The following is a 17,641-nucleotide window of genomic DNA, read 5'->3' as shown; positions in this document are numbered from 1 at the left end:
AGAGGCTCTGAAATGTTAATCAACCAGGAATAAAGAGAATGTTAACACTGTGAAATGTTTTGTACTTATTTGAAGTAAAGTATCTGTTGACATGTTGGAAAAGATTAAAGGTCTACAATTTCTGTTTAATTTGTCAATATTACATTTTTATTCATTGATTTTCTGGCCACCATTACTGTGGTTACATGTTCAGTTTATGTATTGACCAGCAAACCCACTGCAGCCTACCTCACTAGCTCACTCTCCATCCCTGCTTCGGACAATTAATAGCATGACTCTCGGACTTTGCCCTTTTCCTTTATGGTTGATATTAAAGATGAAAGGAGATACTATCTGTCTCTCTCCTATTGTGTACCGCTATTAGAATACTGTGGCAAAAAAAACAAAAAAAACAGGGAAAATAAGTACTTAGAATTATTATTATTATAAATAAATATTAAAGAAAAGGGTAAACACAATACCGGACTGAAACCCCTAATTGTCAAACTAATATTAATGTACAACAATATAGAAAATACATAACTAGAGGTAATGCAATATGGGTGTATATCCACTGCACGCTTCTTAGGTGTGTAATTGACATGACCAAGGAGCTATTGAAATTTAAAACTCTGAGAAATGTACGTTACACTGCGTGATTTTACAGAACACAAACAAGAGTGTGCAATATAGAAGGCTAGTCCGTGAACAATCTGAAGTTTGTAGGTCACATGACCAAGAAGCTATTTAAGTTTTAAATTCTGAAAAATTCATGTAAAATCAAGTGAGATGAAAATGGACAAACTAAAGGGTGCGCAATATATAAGAGTAGTCAGTTTACATTCTGCACCTTGTTTGAAGACATTAGGTCACATGACCAAGGAGCTATTGACATTTGAAAGCTTGAAAATGTCATGGAAAATCATGCGTGAGATGAAATGGACAAATGGTGTGCAATGTGTAGGCCCACTGAGTGTACATTCTGCACCTTGTTTGAAGTCATTAGGTCACATGACCAAGAAGCTATTGAAATGTGAAGGTTTGAAAATGTATGTAAAATCGAGTGAGATGAAAATGGACAAATTAAAGGGTGTGCAGTGTGTAGGACCACTGAGTGGACATTCGGAACCTTGTTTGAAGTCAGTAGGTCATATGACCAAGGAGCTATTGACATTTTTAAGTTTGAAAAAGTAATATAAAAATGTGTGAGATGAAAATGGACAAACTAAAGGGTGTGCAATGTCTAGGCCCACCGAGTGGACATTCTGAACCTTGTTTGAGTCTAGTAGGTCACATGACCAAGGATCTATTCAAATTAGAATGTTTGAAAAATTTATGTAAAAAGGTGTGAAATTAAAATGGACAAACCAAAGGGTGTGCAATGTCTAGGCCCACTGAGTGGACATTCTGAACCTTGTTTGAGGTCAGTGGAAAAAGTTTGTACTTTGTTTACGCTCCCTAACTAATTCAACTAAGAATACAAAATGCTGCTCACATTTCCACTTATTTATTAGCTTTAGAAAGCGAATTAATGTCCAAATCGTGAAAATAAGACCTGTGCAATGTTGTGCGCAATTTTTCCACATCATGACACTCATTTGGAGTCTGTGGCTCAAGTGGTTTGAAAGCGCGAATATTCGTCGAATATCCAACATAAAACGCTTTACCTCGGTTTATTGCCTGTATGATTTTACGACTACAGACAATTGTAAATTGGGTTATTTGCGGAGTTTCTTCGTCATTTCAATAGCATTTGGTCAATGGTATTGACTCAAATCTGGGTTTCTGATTGTAATTCAACTATTGGTATGTTTTGCCTGGACAGATACGGCCGCCAGTGTTTGCTTAAGGTATAAACTGAACGTTTTAACAGCTTGCTTAGTTCAAATTGAAATACTAATTTATTCAAAATAAAAAGCGGGGTGATTTCGATGTAATACGTTGTCTGTTGCATAAATGGTCTGCTGAAATAACATATTGAGAATGGAGTTGTATTTAAATAACTGAATCAAAGAAGAGACAGTTACCTAAATCTAATGAATTCTAATAATAGCGGATAGGTAATTGCGAAAGAGCTGTGCCCACCAAAATGTGTTTTTTTTTAAACCGAAATTTGTTTTTTTTACCAAGGTAAAAAGGTTGGATATTCGCCTGTAGTTTTCCTTACGTGCACCAACAGTAGTTAGGGACCGTCAACAGTGACAAATGAAATGTTTCAAATTTCAATAGCTCTTTAACCCTTACTCCCAACACTTTCAAAACTGGTTATAGCTAACCCGATGGCATAGACACACATTGCACACCCGTTAGTTTGTCCATTTTCATCTCACATGATTTTACATGAATTTTTCAAAATGTAAAACTTCAATAGCTCCTTGGTCATGTGACCAAATGACTTCAAACAAGGTTCAGAATGTCCACTCAGTGGGCCTACACATTGCACACCCTTTAGTTTGTCAGTTTTCATCTCACAAGATTTTTAAATAATTTTTCAAAATGTAGAATTTCAATAGCTCCTTGGTCATGTGACTTAATGACTTCAAACAAGGTTCAGAATGTCCACTGACTACCCTTCTATATTGCACACCCTTAATGACTTCAAACAAGGTTCAGAATGTCCACTGACTACCCTTCGATATTGCACAATTTTCATCTCACAAGATTTTAAAATAATTTTAAAAAATTAATAATTTCAATAGCTCCGTGGTCATGTGACCTGGTGATTGTTTTTTTTACATTGAGATGCAAACATGAGTCCCTGAGCCACTTTGTCACCTGGACCATTACAGTAGTGAGTTCTTCTGTAGATTGTTGTTTGCTCTTTGCATGCACATATATCATTGTATCATTTACATACATTTGAACTTCAGATCCAGTACAGACAGAAGCCAGATCCTTAACCTTGGACATGCTGCACAGTATTGACCCTTGGGGCACGCCCACATCGTAGCTAAGAGTGGGCAACAGTTAGTTTTGACTATTACACTGATGAGACAGCACCAACATTTTAAAGGTTCTTGATTTGTTAAACAACAGGTTCATATTTTTACTAAATTAACGCAACAGGTTGAAATGTTTAGATTACTGGAAAGGGGTTACGTATTTGTTTATTGTTTATTGTTTATTTTAGGTGTTGATTTCACTTAATGAAACACTGTATTATCTGATGTGTTTTTAGTGTGAATCTTCCTTCCGGGACTGATGGAAGTCCCCTACAGTATGTATGTTATGGGAGACATAGGAAAACATATCACAAACAACTTTTTACTAACTGCCTGGGATCAAATATCGCTGATTCCTTACGCTGAGAAATGTACTACATTTGCGACAGAAAAAAGTATTACATTTAGAGGGGTAACAGGAACTATCTAAGGCGAAACAGCTATCACATATCTGTTGGACATTGGTCCAGTAACGATGCCAGGATAATTTTATATGGTTATGGAACAAAGAGATCAGTCATATAATATAATATGGGAGTGAATTGTTAGACTCGGTGGCGAGATACATGTTGCTGTGTCTAAGGGTAGCACATGCTAAATTAAGCGCATATAAACATTGAGGTAGATTAAAACAAATTATTAATGTTTTGAGGGAGTACAGTGGACTTATCATGATTATCAGGTTTTGTTTGTAGTTAAAACTTGTGGGTTGCTGAATCAGTGTAGTATAATGAATGCTAACGACGTGTTTTGTGTTTTTTCCTGGAGAATGGGGGTTTCATTGTCTCTCTTTGAAATGTTTCCCAGGGCTGTGATCTTGGGAAGAGCAGTGAGTGAGAGTAAGGCCGTAAACTACCAAATTATATTACATTTTTGTTTGTTTTTACCTTAAGGTTTGCAAATACCCACACACAACACACTTGCTATGACTATTTGTTGGTGTTTTTAAAATACTATCTTTGATTTGTGTGTTTTATTTCCCATGGGTTTAGTGAGTTTTCCATTTGTCTTAGTGCTAAAGTATCTGAAAGGGCCACACATGGAATTTTCAGTTTCTGAGTTTTAACGCGTGAATTATTTTGATAAAGAAATGTACTGGAAACCTAGGATATGAAATGTTTGACTGTTTTTCATTAATTTGTCTAATATAGTAAGAAACACTTATTTGAAGGGTTTGTATGACCTCTGACCTCTGTCCTGACTTTCCAGTGTGGTTTGATCACCCTAATTGGAAAGTCATTTGGATAATGAATTTAAGGTAATTTGTAATATTGATAATTATGATTAAGTTTTTAGTTCTTAGCCATATTTGTGTTTTGGACCAAATGAAGAGACAGAATGTTGCCTTTGACTAAGGGTAGACTGCCGTAAGTTTATTTTCCTATGACCGTATGGGTACACTTATTTTTCTTATGGAGTTCTTAAGGGTAGTGATTTTAATTTGATTTAATTATTTGAAATTATTTTGTTTTATTTTACATTACATTACACATTACTCACATGGGGAGTTATGTGTCAAAATGGGGGAGGTAACAGTCCTCTGAGGTTTTGGATTGAATGATGTGTAGGAGTGTATGGAGTGATATGTGCAGGAGGGTATTGTTGTGTTGTTTGTTCTGTTCTGTTCCCGATGGGTTATAGTTCTAACTCCCTGATCCTGTAGTTCTGCAATGAAGTTGACAGTGGGATGGGGAGTATAAGCCAATTTGAAAAAATATTTTCAATAGAATGTGTTGTTATTCTCTTTGACATATGTTTAGACATTGGTATTAAGAATAATTGGTAAAAGTATTAATTTATCACATAGTTAATGAACTGAACTAAATTGTTGTTCTGATCTGTCCTCTCGAGGTTATCATGAAAAGTGACATCAGACGGTATCTTAATGCATGGGATAATTGGACCAAACAGTGTATGTGCCTCAAATCCCCCTCTAACTGGCTGAAGAAAAGTGACAAGTTCAATACAGCCCTGTCCGCACCACTTCTACCGAGAGACATGAGTCCGAGCCAGCAACCGGTGTACAGCATCCAATCTAAGCTATAAACTGCTTTTCCCTCATATATTTTCTCAGTAGTGAGTCCACGTGGAGTGAGCATGGGGAGTTATCTGTTCCCAACTACTCTTATGTTGCTGGTATACTGGTTGACGAATGGACAAGACATAATGGGTGGTAAAGGTGGTGACGGCACAGGTAGGACATAGAAATTGGGACATTATCATGGGCTATCCACTTTGAACTGTAAAGCTATCTGAAGAAGACAATGAACACGCCAGAAGATTGAGTGCCTGAAGGGGGGATTGGTCAACTGTGCCCAAAATTGATTTAGACTTTTGGGGTATCAGGTTGATTGTAGAGGTCTACACACTACATAAAATTAAAATAATTTAGATTCAGAATGCATTAAGATACTGATCTGTATTATAATCGTGATAAAGAAGTTAATAGTTGAATTATAGAATAATTATACTGGATGTTAAAATAAATGTACATTCTGTAAGGTTCTGTATTTATTTTCTTAGTCAACCTTGTGTTCTGTTTCATTGTGTTCTTGAACGTAGCCCTGTCTTTCATTTTTGTTCATTGATTTCACCTGTTACTTACTCACCTGGTCTCATCCGTTCCTTATTTAGTTCAGTTCATTCTGGTTGTGCCTTTGTGAGGTATTGTTCGTTTTTGACTCTATTAAGCCAGCTAGTTTGTGAGAACCAGTTATAGCCTTCCTAGTTTTGTTTTACCTGCCTGTTTGCCTACCTGTGTGTGAGCATTGCCATTCTGACTTTTGTGACCACGATTCCTGCCTTCTGCAAAGGCGAAATAAGCACCTGCCACGCTCTGCGCATGAATCTACACCTTTTTCTCCCTGAGTATTCAATACACATTCTGCCAAAGTTGATGTGTGTTAAATTGAGGGGTTTTGACTTTGAGTGATAGGACCAATTTGAATCACTGAGCAATGTAATTCTACATTTTGGTTGGATAATTAATTGGGTTTTGATAATGATTTGGAAACTGAAGGATTGATTTGACTTTAGTATGTTAAAAACTATATGAGTGAAGCAATTCATGTATTATGGATTGATTGTTTGATTGCTGTTATGAACCAAAGATGTTGACACTATTCTCAGCATGCCCTGGTGAATGGAGAGGGTGAACTTTGATCCAGAGAGTGAAACTGATCTAATCTATTTGATCTATAGGCATTGCCTTATAAATAGTGGAATCATGATGCTTGTTTTGGGTCATGTTCATTAGGCACCAACGGAATACATTTTACTTTAACCAGGAATCACTACCTGGATTTGTCCAACAAGATATGCTCATTTTAGTTTCTGGGATGGAAATAGTTACCATAATGATCGATTGGAGTGTGATAGATAACTAAAGTTTATTTTATTAAACACCATTGTTGCATGCACTGCATTATACGTTACATATGTACTTTTCACTGTCAATGAAGATATAGCTCTGAATCTAAGAAACTGTATGCATCTTCTGTTTTTCTTCATGGGTTTGTGCAGGTGACTGTGTATCATGACCTCCCCAGAGAAATTGCTAGAATGCTTAGAATATGTGTTGGAGGTTGAAATGGGAGACAGTGCTAAGTTTCTTGGGAGAAGGCTGAGCCAGCGTTATAGCAGCTGGGCACGTGCAGGAACCCATGTAATGAGTTATTGCTATTATGCTTCTTGTTTTATGAAGAATGTATACATTTTCTACATGAACTCAGCAAAAAAAGAAACGGCCCTTTTTCTGGACCCTGTCTTTCAAAGATAATTCGTAAAAATCCAAGTAACTTCACAGATCTTCATTGTAAATGGTTTAAACACTGTTTCCTATGCTTGTTCAATGAACCATAAACAATTAACGAGCATGCACCTGTGGAACAGTGCATGGAACGGTCGTTAAGACACTAACAGCATGAGACATTGCCATTTATTGCTGTTAGTGTCTTAACGACCGTTCCACAGGTGCATGCACGTGTAACAACACCTGCACAGGATCGGTACATCCGAACATCACACCTACGGGACAGGTACAGGATGGCAACAACAACTGCCTGAGTTACACCGCAATAGGCTGAGAGAGGCTGGACTGAGGGCTTGTAGGCATGTTGTAAAGCAGGTCCTCACCAGACATCACCTGCAACAACGTCGCTTATGGGCACAAACCCACCGTCGCTGGACCAGACAGGACTGGCAAAACCTGCTCTTCACTGACGAGTCACGTTTTTTTCTCACAAGGGGTGATGGTCGGATTCGCATTTATCGCCGAAGGAATGAGCGTTACACCGAGGCCTGTACTCTGGAGCGGGATCAATTTGGAGGTGGATGGTCTCGCAGCAAGAACTGGTAAACCTGGTGCAGTCCATGAGGAGGAGATGCACTGCAGTACTTAATGCAGCTGGTGGCCACACCAGATACTGACTGTTACTTTTGATTTTGACCCCCTTTGTTCAGGGACACATTTTTCCATTTCTGTTAGTCACATGTCTGTGGAACTTGTTCAGTTTATATCTCAGTTGTTGAATCTTGTTATGCTCATACAAATATTTACACATGTTAAGTTTGCTGAAAATAAATGCAATTGACAGTGAGAGGACATAACATTTTTTGCTGAGTTTATGAGTTAATGTTCTTAAATCTTGTAATTTTCTTTTAAATTGAGATGATTCTCAAAATGGGGGATTATGGTGGAAAACTGCAGAAGATGTTATAATACTTCGATTGCATCAAATGGTTGTTTTATGCAACAGAATAGAGGATTCTTATAACTATTGTGTGTGTGTTCAACTGAGGATGGGACTCTGGGAGATAATACTAACAGGAGATTTACAATGTCTTCTGGGTCATAAAACCTAAAGAGCATTCCAGAGCATGAGTTAATGTTTCTGTTCCATACGGTACCAGCGAGACATGGCTCTAGTATGGAGTTGGGGGCCCTGACACTGGTCTCTACATAATGAAAACTGTTGACACAGCAGGTACAGTCTGCGGTGAATTATAGGTATATTTCATACAAATCTTAACATTGTGACCCATTCTATACATCTGTTGTTCGTCATGTAGGTTGAAAGGGGTGTATCTTGGCTATAAAAATACCTTTTGTCTCGGGGCTGCCAACGAACCATCTGAGCGTGAATTGTCGACCAGCCATCATTATCGTAGAGTAGTCAATCAATTTACTTTATATGTGTGCGTTGTATTGACTTGCTCCCTCATTAATACAGTAAGTGATTAAAGATTTAGTTTAAGTATAACTCTGACTTGTGTGATAAGTTTGTCTCTCCTCATTTGATAGTCAAGAAATTAACCACCACATACTGTACCTTATTCTGGAATTATGATTCACATAATATGACATGTTAGACAATCAGCCAATTAGCCTACGCTTTTGTGTTCATATTGACAGATTATAAAAATGCACATTGTCCTCAATTTCAGAAATGCCGGGATCAACAAGAAAAATGTGTCCAAGCTGTGCCCAAAACCTTGGGGTGAGGGCTAAAAAATGTAAGTTCTGTGGGGCCCCACAAAGAAAGAAAAAACCGGAGGCTGGAACAAATCAAACAAGGGGGATCAGGACTGATGCTGAATTTGTCAAAGACTGTGGATAATGCATACGTCCATTTGAGTAAAAACATTGTCATCACAAGCATATCTGTTGATATTTTGTTTGTTGAGCCAGACTGGAAAACTTTTTTTGTAAGACAATAACTTTTGAACCCTTAAAATGTAAAACCACAAGCAAGAAGACTTGTGTGACTTTCATTTGACATTGTACAGAAATAATGACCATAACATACTTTTGTGGTTTTAGTTTCTTAGTCTAAAGGCAGTAGCGTATGTCCCCATACTGTTTCTGGGGAAAAAGAAGAAGACAGGAGGTTTTAAAGCCCAGGTCCTCACCACCTCTAGGGACCTGTCAGAGAAGGAGACGGTGGCTCACACTGCCCTTAGATTTGTGTTTGAGAAGTTACTCTACTGTAAGTATACATGATTGATATACACAGTGTACAAAACATTATGAACACCTGCTCGTTCCATGACATAGACTGACCAGGTGAATCAAATAAACAATCAAAATAACATTTTAGTGGTCACATGCACGTGATTAGCAGATGTTATTGCGAGTGTAGCAAAATGCTTGTGCTTCTAGTTCCAACAGAGCATCAATATCTAACATGTTATCTAACAATTACACAACAATTTCCTGATACACAGAAATCTAAAGGAAAGAATGGGATAATATATACATACAAATATACAGATGAGCATTGACAGAGCGCCATAGGCAAGATCAAATCAAACCTTATTTGCCACATGCGCCGAATACAACAAGTGTAGACTTTATCGTGAAATGCTTACTTACAAACCCTTAACAGTGCAGTTCAAGAAGAAAAAAAATATAGGTTAACATAAAAATAATAAAAAGTAACACAATAAGAATAACAATAACGAGGCGATATACAGAGGGCACCAGTACTGAGTCAGTGTGCAGGGGTACAGGCTAGTTGAGGTAATCTGAATGATCCAATGTTGACCTAAATGACTAATGATGATAAATACAATCCACCTGTGTGTAATCAAGTCTCTGTATGAATGCACCTGCACTGTGATAGTCTCAGAGGTCTGTTAAAAGCGCAGAGAGCATCACGAAGAACAAGGAAAACACCAGGCAGGTCCGAGATACTGTTGTGAAGAAGTTTAAAGCCGGATTTGGATACAAAAAGATTTCCCAAGCTTTAAATCCCAAGGAGCACTGTGCAAGCGATAATATTGAAATGGAAGGAGTATCAGACCACTGCAAATCTACCAAGACCTGGCCGTCCCTCTAAACTTTCAGCTCATACAAGGAGAAGACTGATCAGAGATGCAGCCAAGAGGCCCATGATCACTCTGGATGAACTGCAGAGATCTACAGCTGAGGTGGGAGACTCTGTCCATAGGGCAACAATCAGTCGTATATTGCACAAATCTGGCCTTTATGGAAGAGTGGCAAGTAGAAAGCCATTTCTTAAAGATATCCATAAAAAGTGTTGTTTAAAGTTTGCCACAAGCCACCTGGGAGACACACCAAACATGTGGAAGAAGGTGCTCTGGTCAGATGAAACCAAAATTGAACTTTTTGACAACAATGCAAAACGTTATGTTTGGCGTAAAAGCAACACAGCTGAACACACCATCCCCACTGTCAAACATGGTGGTGGAAGCATCATGGTTTGGGCCTGCTTTTCTTCAGCAGGGACAGGGAAGATGGTTAAAATTGATGGGAAGATGGATGGAGCCAAATACAGGACATTCTGGAAGAAAACCTGATGGAGTCTGCAAAAGACCTGAGACTGGGACGGAGATTTGTCTTCCAACAAGACAATGATCCAAAACATAAAGCAAAATCTACAATGGAATGGTTCAAAAATAAACATATCCAGGTGTTAGAATGGCCAAGTCAAAGTCCAGACCTGAATCCAATCGAGAATCTGTGGAAAGAACTGAAAACTGCTGTTCACAAATGCTCTCCATCCAACCTCACTGAGCTCGAGCTGTTTTGCAAGGAGGAATGGGAAAAAATGTCAGTCTCTCGATGTGCAAAACTGATAGAGACATACCCCAAGCGACTTACAGCTGTAATCGCAGCAAAAGGTGGCGCTACAAAGTATTAACTTAAGGGGGCTGAATAATTTTGCACGCCCAATTTTTCAGTTTTTGATTTGTTAAAAAAGTTTGAAATATCCAATAAATGTCGTTCCACTTCATGATTGTGTCCCACTTGTTGTTGATTCTTCACAAAAAAATACAGTTTTATATCTTTATGTTTGAAGCCTGAAATGTGGCAAAAGGTTGCAAAGTTCAAGGGGGCCAAATACTTTCGCAAGGCACTGTAGGTGGGGGCGAAGTGACTATGCATAGGTAACAAACAAACAGCTAGTAGCAGCAGTGTACAAGGGGGGATCAAAGTAAATTGTCTGGTGGCGATTGTTATGAATTGTTCTGGTGTCTAATGGCTTGGGGGTAGAAGCCGTTGAGGAGCCATTTTGGTCCTAGACTTGGCGCTCCGGTACCGCTTGCCGTGCGGTAGCAGAGTCTATAACTTGGGTGACTGGAGTCTCTGACAAATTTCTGGGCTTTCCTCTGACACAGGTCCTGGATGGCCGTTCGAACTACCCTCTGTAGCGCCTTATGGTCAGATGCCGAGCAGTTGCCATACCAGGCGGTGATGCAACTGGTCAGGATGCTCTCGATGGTGTAGCTGTAGAACTTTTTGAGGATCTGGGGACCCATGCCAAATCTTTTCAGTCTCCTGAAGGGGAAAAGGTTTTGTTGTGCCCTCTTTACGACTGTCTTGGTATGTTTGGCCTGGCCAAGGCTTTCAACTCTGTCAATCACCACATTTTTATCGGCAGATTCAACATCCTTGGTTTCTCAAATGACTACCTTGCCTGGTTCACCAACTACTTCTCAGATAGAGTTCAGTGTGTCAAATCGGAGAGCCTGTTATCTGGACCTCTGGCAGTCTCTATGGGGGTGCCACAGGATTCAATTCTCGGGCCGACTCTTTTCTCTGTATACATCAATGATATCGCTCTTGCTGCTGGTGATTCTCTGATCCACCTCTACGCAGACGACACCATTCTGTATACTTCTGGCCCTTCTTTGGACACTGTGTTAACAAACCTCCAGACGAGCTTCAATGACATACAACACTCCTTCCATGGCCTCCAACTGCTCTTAAATGTAAGTAATGTGTGGACAACTACAAATACCTAGGTGTCTGGTTAAACTGTAAACTCTCCTTCCAGACACACATTAAGCATCTCCAATTCAAAATTAAATGTAGAATTGGCTTCCTATTTCGCAAACAAAGCATCCTTCACTCATGCTGCCAAACATACCCTCGTAAAACTGACTATCCTACCGATCCTTGACTTCGGCGATGTCATTTACAAAATAGCCTCAGACACTACTTAGCAAATTGGATGTAGTCTATCACAGTGCCATCCGTTTTGTCACCAAAGCCCCATATACGACCCACCACTGCGACCTGTATGCTCTCGTTGGCTGGCACTCGCTTCATATTCATTGCCAAACCCACTGGCTCCAGGTCATCTATAAGTCCTTGCTAGGTAAAGCCACACCTTATCTCAGCTCACTGGTCACTATAGCAGCACCCACCCGTAGCACGCGCTCCAGCAGGTATATTTCACTGGTCATCCCCAAAGCCAACTCCCCCTTTGGCCGCCTCTCCTTCCAGTTCTCTGCAAAAATCACTGAAGCTGGAGTCTTATATCTCCTTCACTAACTGTAAGCATCAGCTGTCAAAGCAGCTTACTAATCATTGCACCTGTACACAGCCCATCTGTAAATCGCCCACCCAACTACCTCATCCCCATATTGTTTATTTTGCTCCTTTGCTCCCCAGTATCTCTACTTGCACGTTCATGCAATCCTCTATTCTGCACATCTATCACTCCAGTGTTTATTTGCAAAATTGTAATTTTTTCGCCACTATGACCTATTTATTTCCTTACCTCCCTAACCTCGCTACATTTGCACACACTGTATATAGATTTTCTATTGTGTTATTGACTGTACGTTTGTTTATCCCGTGTGTAACTCTGTTGTTTGTGTTGCACTGCTTTGCTTTATCTTGGCCAGGTCGCAGTTGTAAATGAGAACATGTTCTCAACTGGCCTACCTGGTTTTTATTCAAATAAAATTACCAGAGGTAGCTTCTCTGTTCTGCCGGTGCATGGAAAATCCAGCCAGCTCTATATTGTCCGTTACTTCGTTCAGCCACGTCCGGTGAAACACAAGATGTTGCCGTTTTTAATATTCCGTTGGTAGGATAATCTTAATATTAGGTCATACATTTTTATTTTCTAACGATTGCACGTTAGCAAGAAGAATGGAAGGCATTGGGAGTTTACTCGCTCGCCTCCAGATTCTCAGAAGGATTCCCGATCTGCGTCCCCTTTTCCGGCGTCTTTTCTTCACGCAAAAGGATTTGGGCCAGTGAAAGCAGGATATCGTTCTCGTCTGACTCGTTAAAGGAAAAAGTGTCTTCCAGTCCGTAGTGAGTAATTGCTTTTCTGATGCCCAGAAGAGAGGAGGGTCGTTAGTGATTGGAGTCACCTGGGCTCAGGGTATTTAAACGGCTTCACTAATCACTCTTGTCTCTCTCTCTCTGCTCCTCCAGGTATGATCCTGTTTGTTTGTTCCTTTGTAGTTTTACTTAGTTTTCACTCAGTCATATTCACACACACAGATTCATGCATCCCTGCACTTTATATACAGTGCCTTGCGAAAGTATTCGGCCCCCTTGAACTTTGCGACCTTTTGCCACATTTCAGGCTTCAAACATAAAGATATAAAACTGTATTTTTTTGTGAAGAATCAACAACAAGTGGGACACAATCATGAAGTGGAACGACATTTATTGGATATTTCAAACTTTTTTAACAAATCAAAAACTGAAAAATTGGGCGTGCAAAATTATTCAGCCCCCTTAAGTTAATACTTTGTAGCGCCACCTTTTGCTGCGATTACAGCTGTAAGTCGCTTGGGGTATGTCTCTATCAGTTTTGCACATCGAGAGACTGACATTTTTTCCCATTCCTCCTTGCAAAACAGCTCGAGCTCAGTGAGGTTGGATGGAGAGCATTTGTGAACAGCAGTTTTCAGTTCTTTCCACAGATTCTCGATTGGATTCAGGTCTGGACTTTGACTTGGCCATTCTAACACCTGGATATGTTTATTTTTGAACCATTCCATTGTAGATTTTGCTTTATGTTTTGGATCATTGTCTTGTTGGAAGACAAATCTCCGTCCCAGTCTCAGGTCTTTTGCAGACTCCATCAGGTTTTCTTCCAGAATGGTCCTGTATTTGGCTCCATCCATCATCCCATCAATTTTAACCATCTTCCCTGTCCCTGCTGAAGAAAAGCAAGCCCAAACCATGATGCTGCCACCACCATGTTTGACAGTGGGGATGGTGTGTTCAGCTGTGTTGCTTTTACGCCAAACATAACGTTTTGCATTGTTGCCAAAAAGTTCAATTTTGGTTTCATCTGACCAGAGCACCTTCTTCCACATGTTTGGTGTGTCTCCCAGGTGGCTTGTGGCAAACTTTAACCAACACTTTTTATGGATATCTTTAAGAAATGGCTTTCTTCTTGCCACTCTTCCATAAAGGCCAGATTTGTGCAATATACGACTGATTGTTGTCCTATGGACAGAGTCTCCCACCTCAGCTGTAGATCTCTGCAGTTCATCCAGGGTGATCATTGGCCTCTTGGCTGCATCTCTGATCAGTCTTCTCCTTGTATGAGCTGAAAGTTTAGAGGGACGGCCAGGTCTTGGTAGATTTGCAGTGGTCTGATACTCTTTCCATTTCAATATTATCGCTTGCACAGTGCTCCTTGGGATGTTTAAAGCTTGGGAAATCTTTTTGTATCCAAATCCGGCTTTAAACTTCTTCACAACGGTATCTCGGACCTGCCTGGTGTGTTCCTTGTTCTTCATGATGCTCTCTGCGCTTTTGACGGACCTCTGAGACTATCACAGTGCAGATGCATTTATACAGAGACTTGATTACACACAAGTGGATTGTATTTATCATCATTAGTCATTTAGGTCAACATTGGATCATTCAGAGATCCTCACTGAACTTCTGGAGAGAGTTTGCTGCACTGAAAGTAAAGGGGCTGAATAATTTTGCACGCCCAATTTTTCAGTTTTTGATTTGTTAAAAAAGTTTGAAACATATTCACCTATAACAAAGTCACTTAAAATATATCAAATCTATAGTGAGCAAATATTGGCTGAAATTGTATCTATTTTTAGGTGTGAACCACCCTTAAGTGGACCACCCTTACAACAAAGACCGTGGTCATGATGGAGGAGGGAACTGATCACGATCAGTGCAGGTAAGCTAAATCTTAAGCAGAAATAACACTTGGGACTCCGTCAACCACGTGTGACAGCTGTAAGCAGTAATTCACATAGACATAGCGTAGCCATTTTGAAATCAAAGTTACCTCATTCCTCAAGTTTTCCAGACGTAGCTTAGGCTACATGCCCATGATCAAAATAAATACATTTTTTCAAATAGGTAGCCAGCCTATTTGTCAGATAAACCATAGCCTACAGCTCAAAATATATTTTTTAAACCATACAACTTTACTTTACTTTACAATTCCTTGAATTCTCTTTCTACAAACGACTCACCTGTCACGCCTACTCCCTCTCCGACGCTCAAAGTTTCCGGTCTACTAACAACTGGTGCTGGCAATCATCGTTATGCACACCTGCTCCCCATCATTACGGACAACTGGACCTCATCATCACCTTGCTCACTCTCCCTTTCTTTATCCCTCAGTAGCTTCAGTCATCTGGCAGAACTAGTTTTGTTCAAGTTCAGTATGCTACCTCCTGTTTTGTTTATCTGCCTTTTCTTATTGTCACGCCCTGATCAGTTTCTCCTGTCCTTGTGCTTGTCTCCACCCCCCTCCAGGTGTTGCCCATCTTCCCCATTATCCCCTGTGTACTTATACCTGTGTTTTCTGTTTGTCTGTTGCCAGTTTGAATTTGTTTGTTCAAGCCTACAAGCGTTTTGTCTCAGCTCCTGTTTTTCTCTAGTCTCTCTTTTCTCGTCCTCCTGGTTTTTGACCTTTGCCTGACCCTTCACATGCCCCCCTGACCACGGCCCGTCTCTGACCTTGAGCCTGCCTGCCGTCCTGTACCTTGGCCTCTGCTCTGGATTATCGACCCCTGCCTGCCTTGACCTGTCGTTGCCTGCACCATTGGTTACAATAAACATTGTTACTTCACAGTCTGCACTTGGGTCTTACCTTGATTCCGGATACCTGACTCCCAGCGTATACGTTACACCACTCAAACTCTAAACCAGATTTGATTCATTTGAACCACTTGATTCCTGATATTTATCATTAAACTTACCTTCTGCACCTGCTTCCTGACTCCCAGCGTATACGTTACACCACTCAAACTCTAAACCAGATTTGATTCATTTGAACCACTTGATTCCTGATACTTATCATTAAACTTACCTTCTGCACCTGCTTCCTGACTCCCAGGGTATATGTTACACCACTCAATCTCTACACCAGATTTGATTCATTTGAACCACTTCATTTGAACTGTACAATCAAATCAGCTGTAAGCAACAATGATGATAAAGTCATTCAGAAATACAATACCGTTTCTAAATGTAGAATAACGTTAAACTTACCTTCTGCACTTGCTCCCTGACTCCCAGGGTATATGTTACACCACTCAATCTCTAAAACAGATTTGATTCATTTGAACCACTTCGTTTGAACTGTACAATCAAATCAGCTGTAAGCAACAATGGTGATAAGGTCAAGAAAATTACATTGACAATGTGATTTATCATTCCGTAACACAATCCAGTTTATAAATGTAGAATAATGTTGCATTCATACATTGCTTCATAAGCTCTAGTCTGTACATAATGTTGGCTTGCAATTAAACTTATTGACATTAAACAGACACTATTTAACTGAACTTAACAAGCCTGTTGAAATGTACTGTCACCAGTCTTGTTCTGGAGGCAGAACTGAGCGATTTGCCCTTAGATAGGCCAGCTGGCTATATTGTAAAAATTCATGACAACAAACATTTATTTAAGGTTAGTGGTTAGGCATTAGGGTTAGCAGTGTGGTTAAGGTTAGGTTTAAAATCTGATTGTATGACTTTGTGGCTGTGCCAGTTAGTGACCACTCTGCAGAGTTGCCTCCAGAACAAGATTCATGACGAAAAACTCTAACCTGCACTTCACAGTTCCAGACTTGGTAACAATGCACAAATGTATCAGCTTATTTTACCAGCATTGGGCTGCAAGAAAAATGTGGCTTTCTAATTTGGCTTTCTATATATTTATGGATGCCGTTGACGCTCATAGCCTGTCTGTTTTCTCTCATTGACTCCCATGCATTCTATTTCCAGGGTTAGCATGCTTGCTCACACATGTATAAAAAAGGCTCCAGTATGATTTGGGCTTTACCCATAGTGAATCAGCCGGTCCCAGTTCACTCCCTAACTCTTTCCCTTGGCCCTAACCCTTAGATGTTTGTATTTGTAAGGTGAAAGCAATAAAACTCTAACTTAGCAATGAAAGAAAAGCACATTTTTTGTCCATTGAAATAACATCACATTGATCAGAAATACAGTGTAGACATTGTTAATGCTGTAAATGACTATTGTAGCTGGAAATGGCAGATTTTTTTTATGGAGTATCTACATAGGCGTACAAAGGCCCATTATCAGCAACCATCACTCCTGTGTTCCAATTGCACATTGTGTTAGCTAATCCAAGTTTATCATTTTAAAAGGCTAATTGATCATTAGAAAACCCTTTTGCAATTATGTTAGCACAGCTGAAAACTGTTCTGCTGATTAAAGAAGCAATAAAACTGTCCTTCTTTAAACTAGTTGAGTATCTATCTGGAGCATCAGCATTTGTGGGCTCAATTACAAGCTCAAAATGACCAGAAACAAAGAACTTTCTTCTGAAACTCGTCAGTCTAGTCTTGTTCTGAGAAATGAAGGCTATTTCATGCGAGAAATTGCCAAGAAACTGAAGATCTCGTACAACACTGTGTACTACTCCCTTCACAGAACAGCACAAACTCACACTTACCAGAATAAAAAGAGGAGTGGGAGGCTCAACTGAGCAC

Source organism: Oncorhynchus mykiss, chromosome 15, assembly GCF_013265735.2.
Source record: "Oncorhynchus mykiss isolate Arlee chromosome 15, USDA_OmykA_1.1, whole genome shotgun sequence".
Classification (NCBI taxonomy): domain Eukaryota; kingdom Metazoa; phylum Chordata; class Actinopteri; order Salmoniformes; family Salmonidae; genus Oncorhynchus; species Oncorhynchus mykiss.
Note: the sequence above shows the minus strand (reverse complement) of the source record.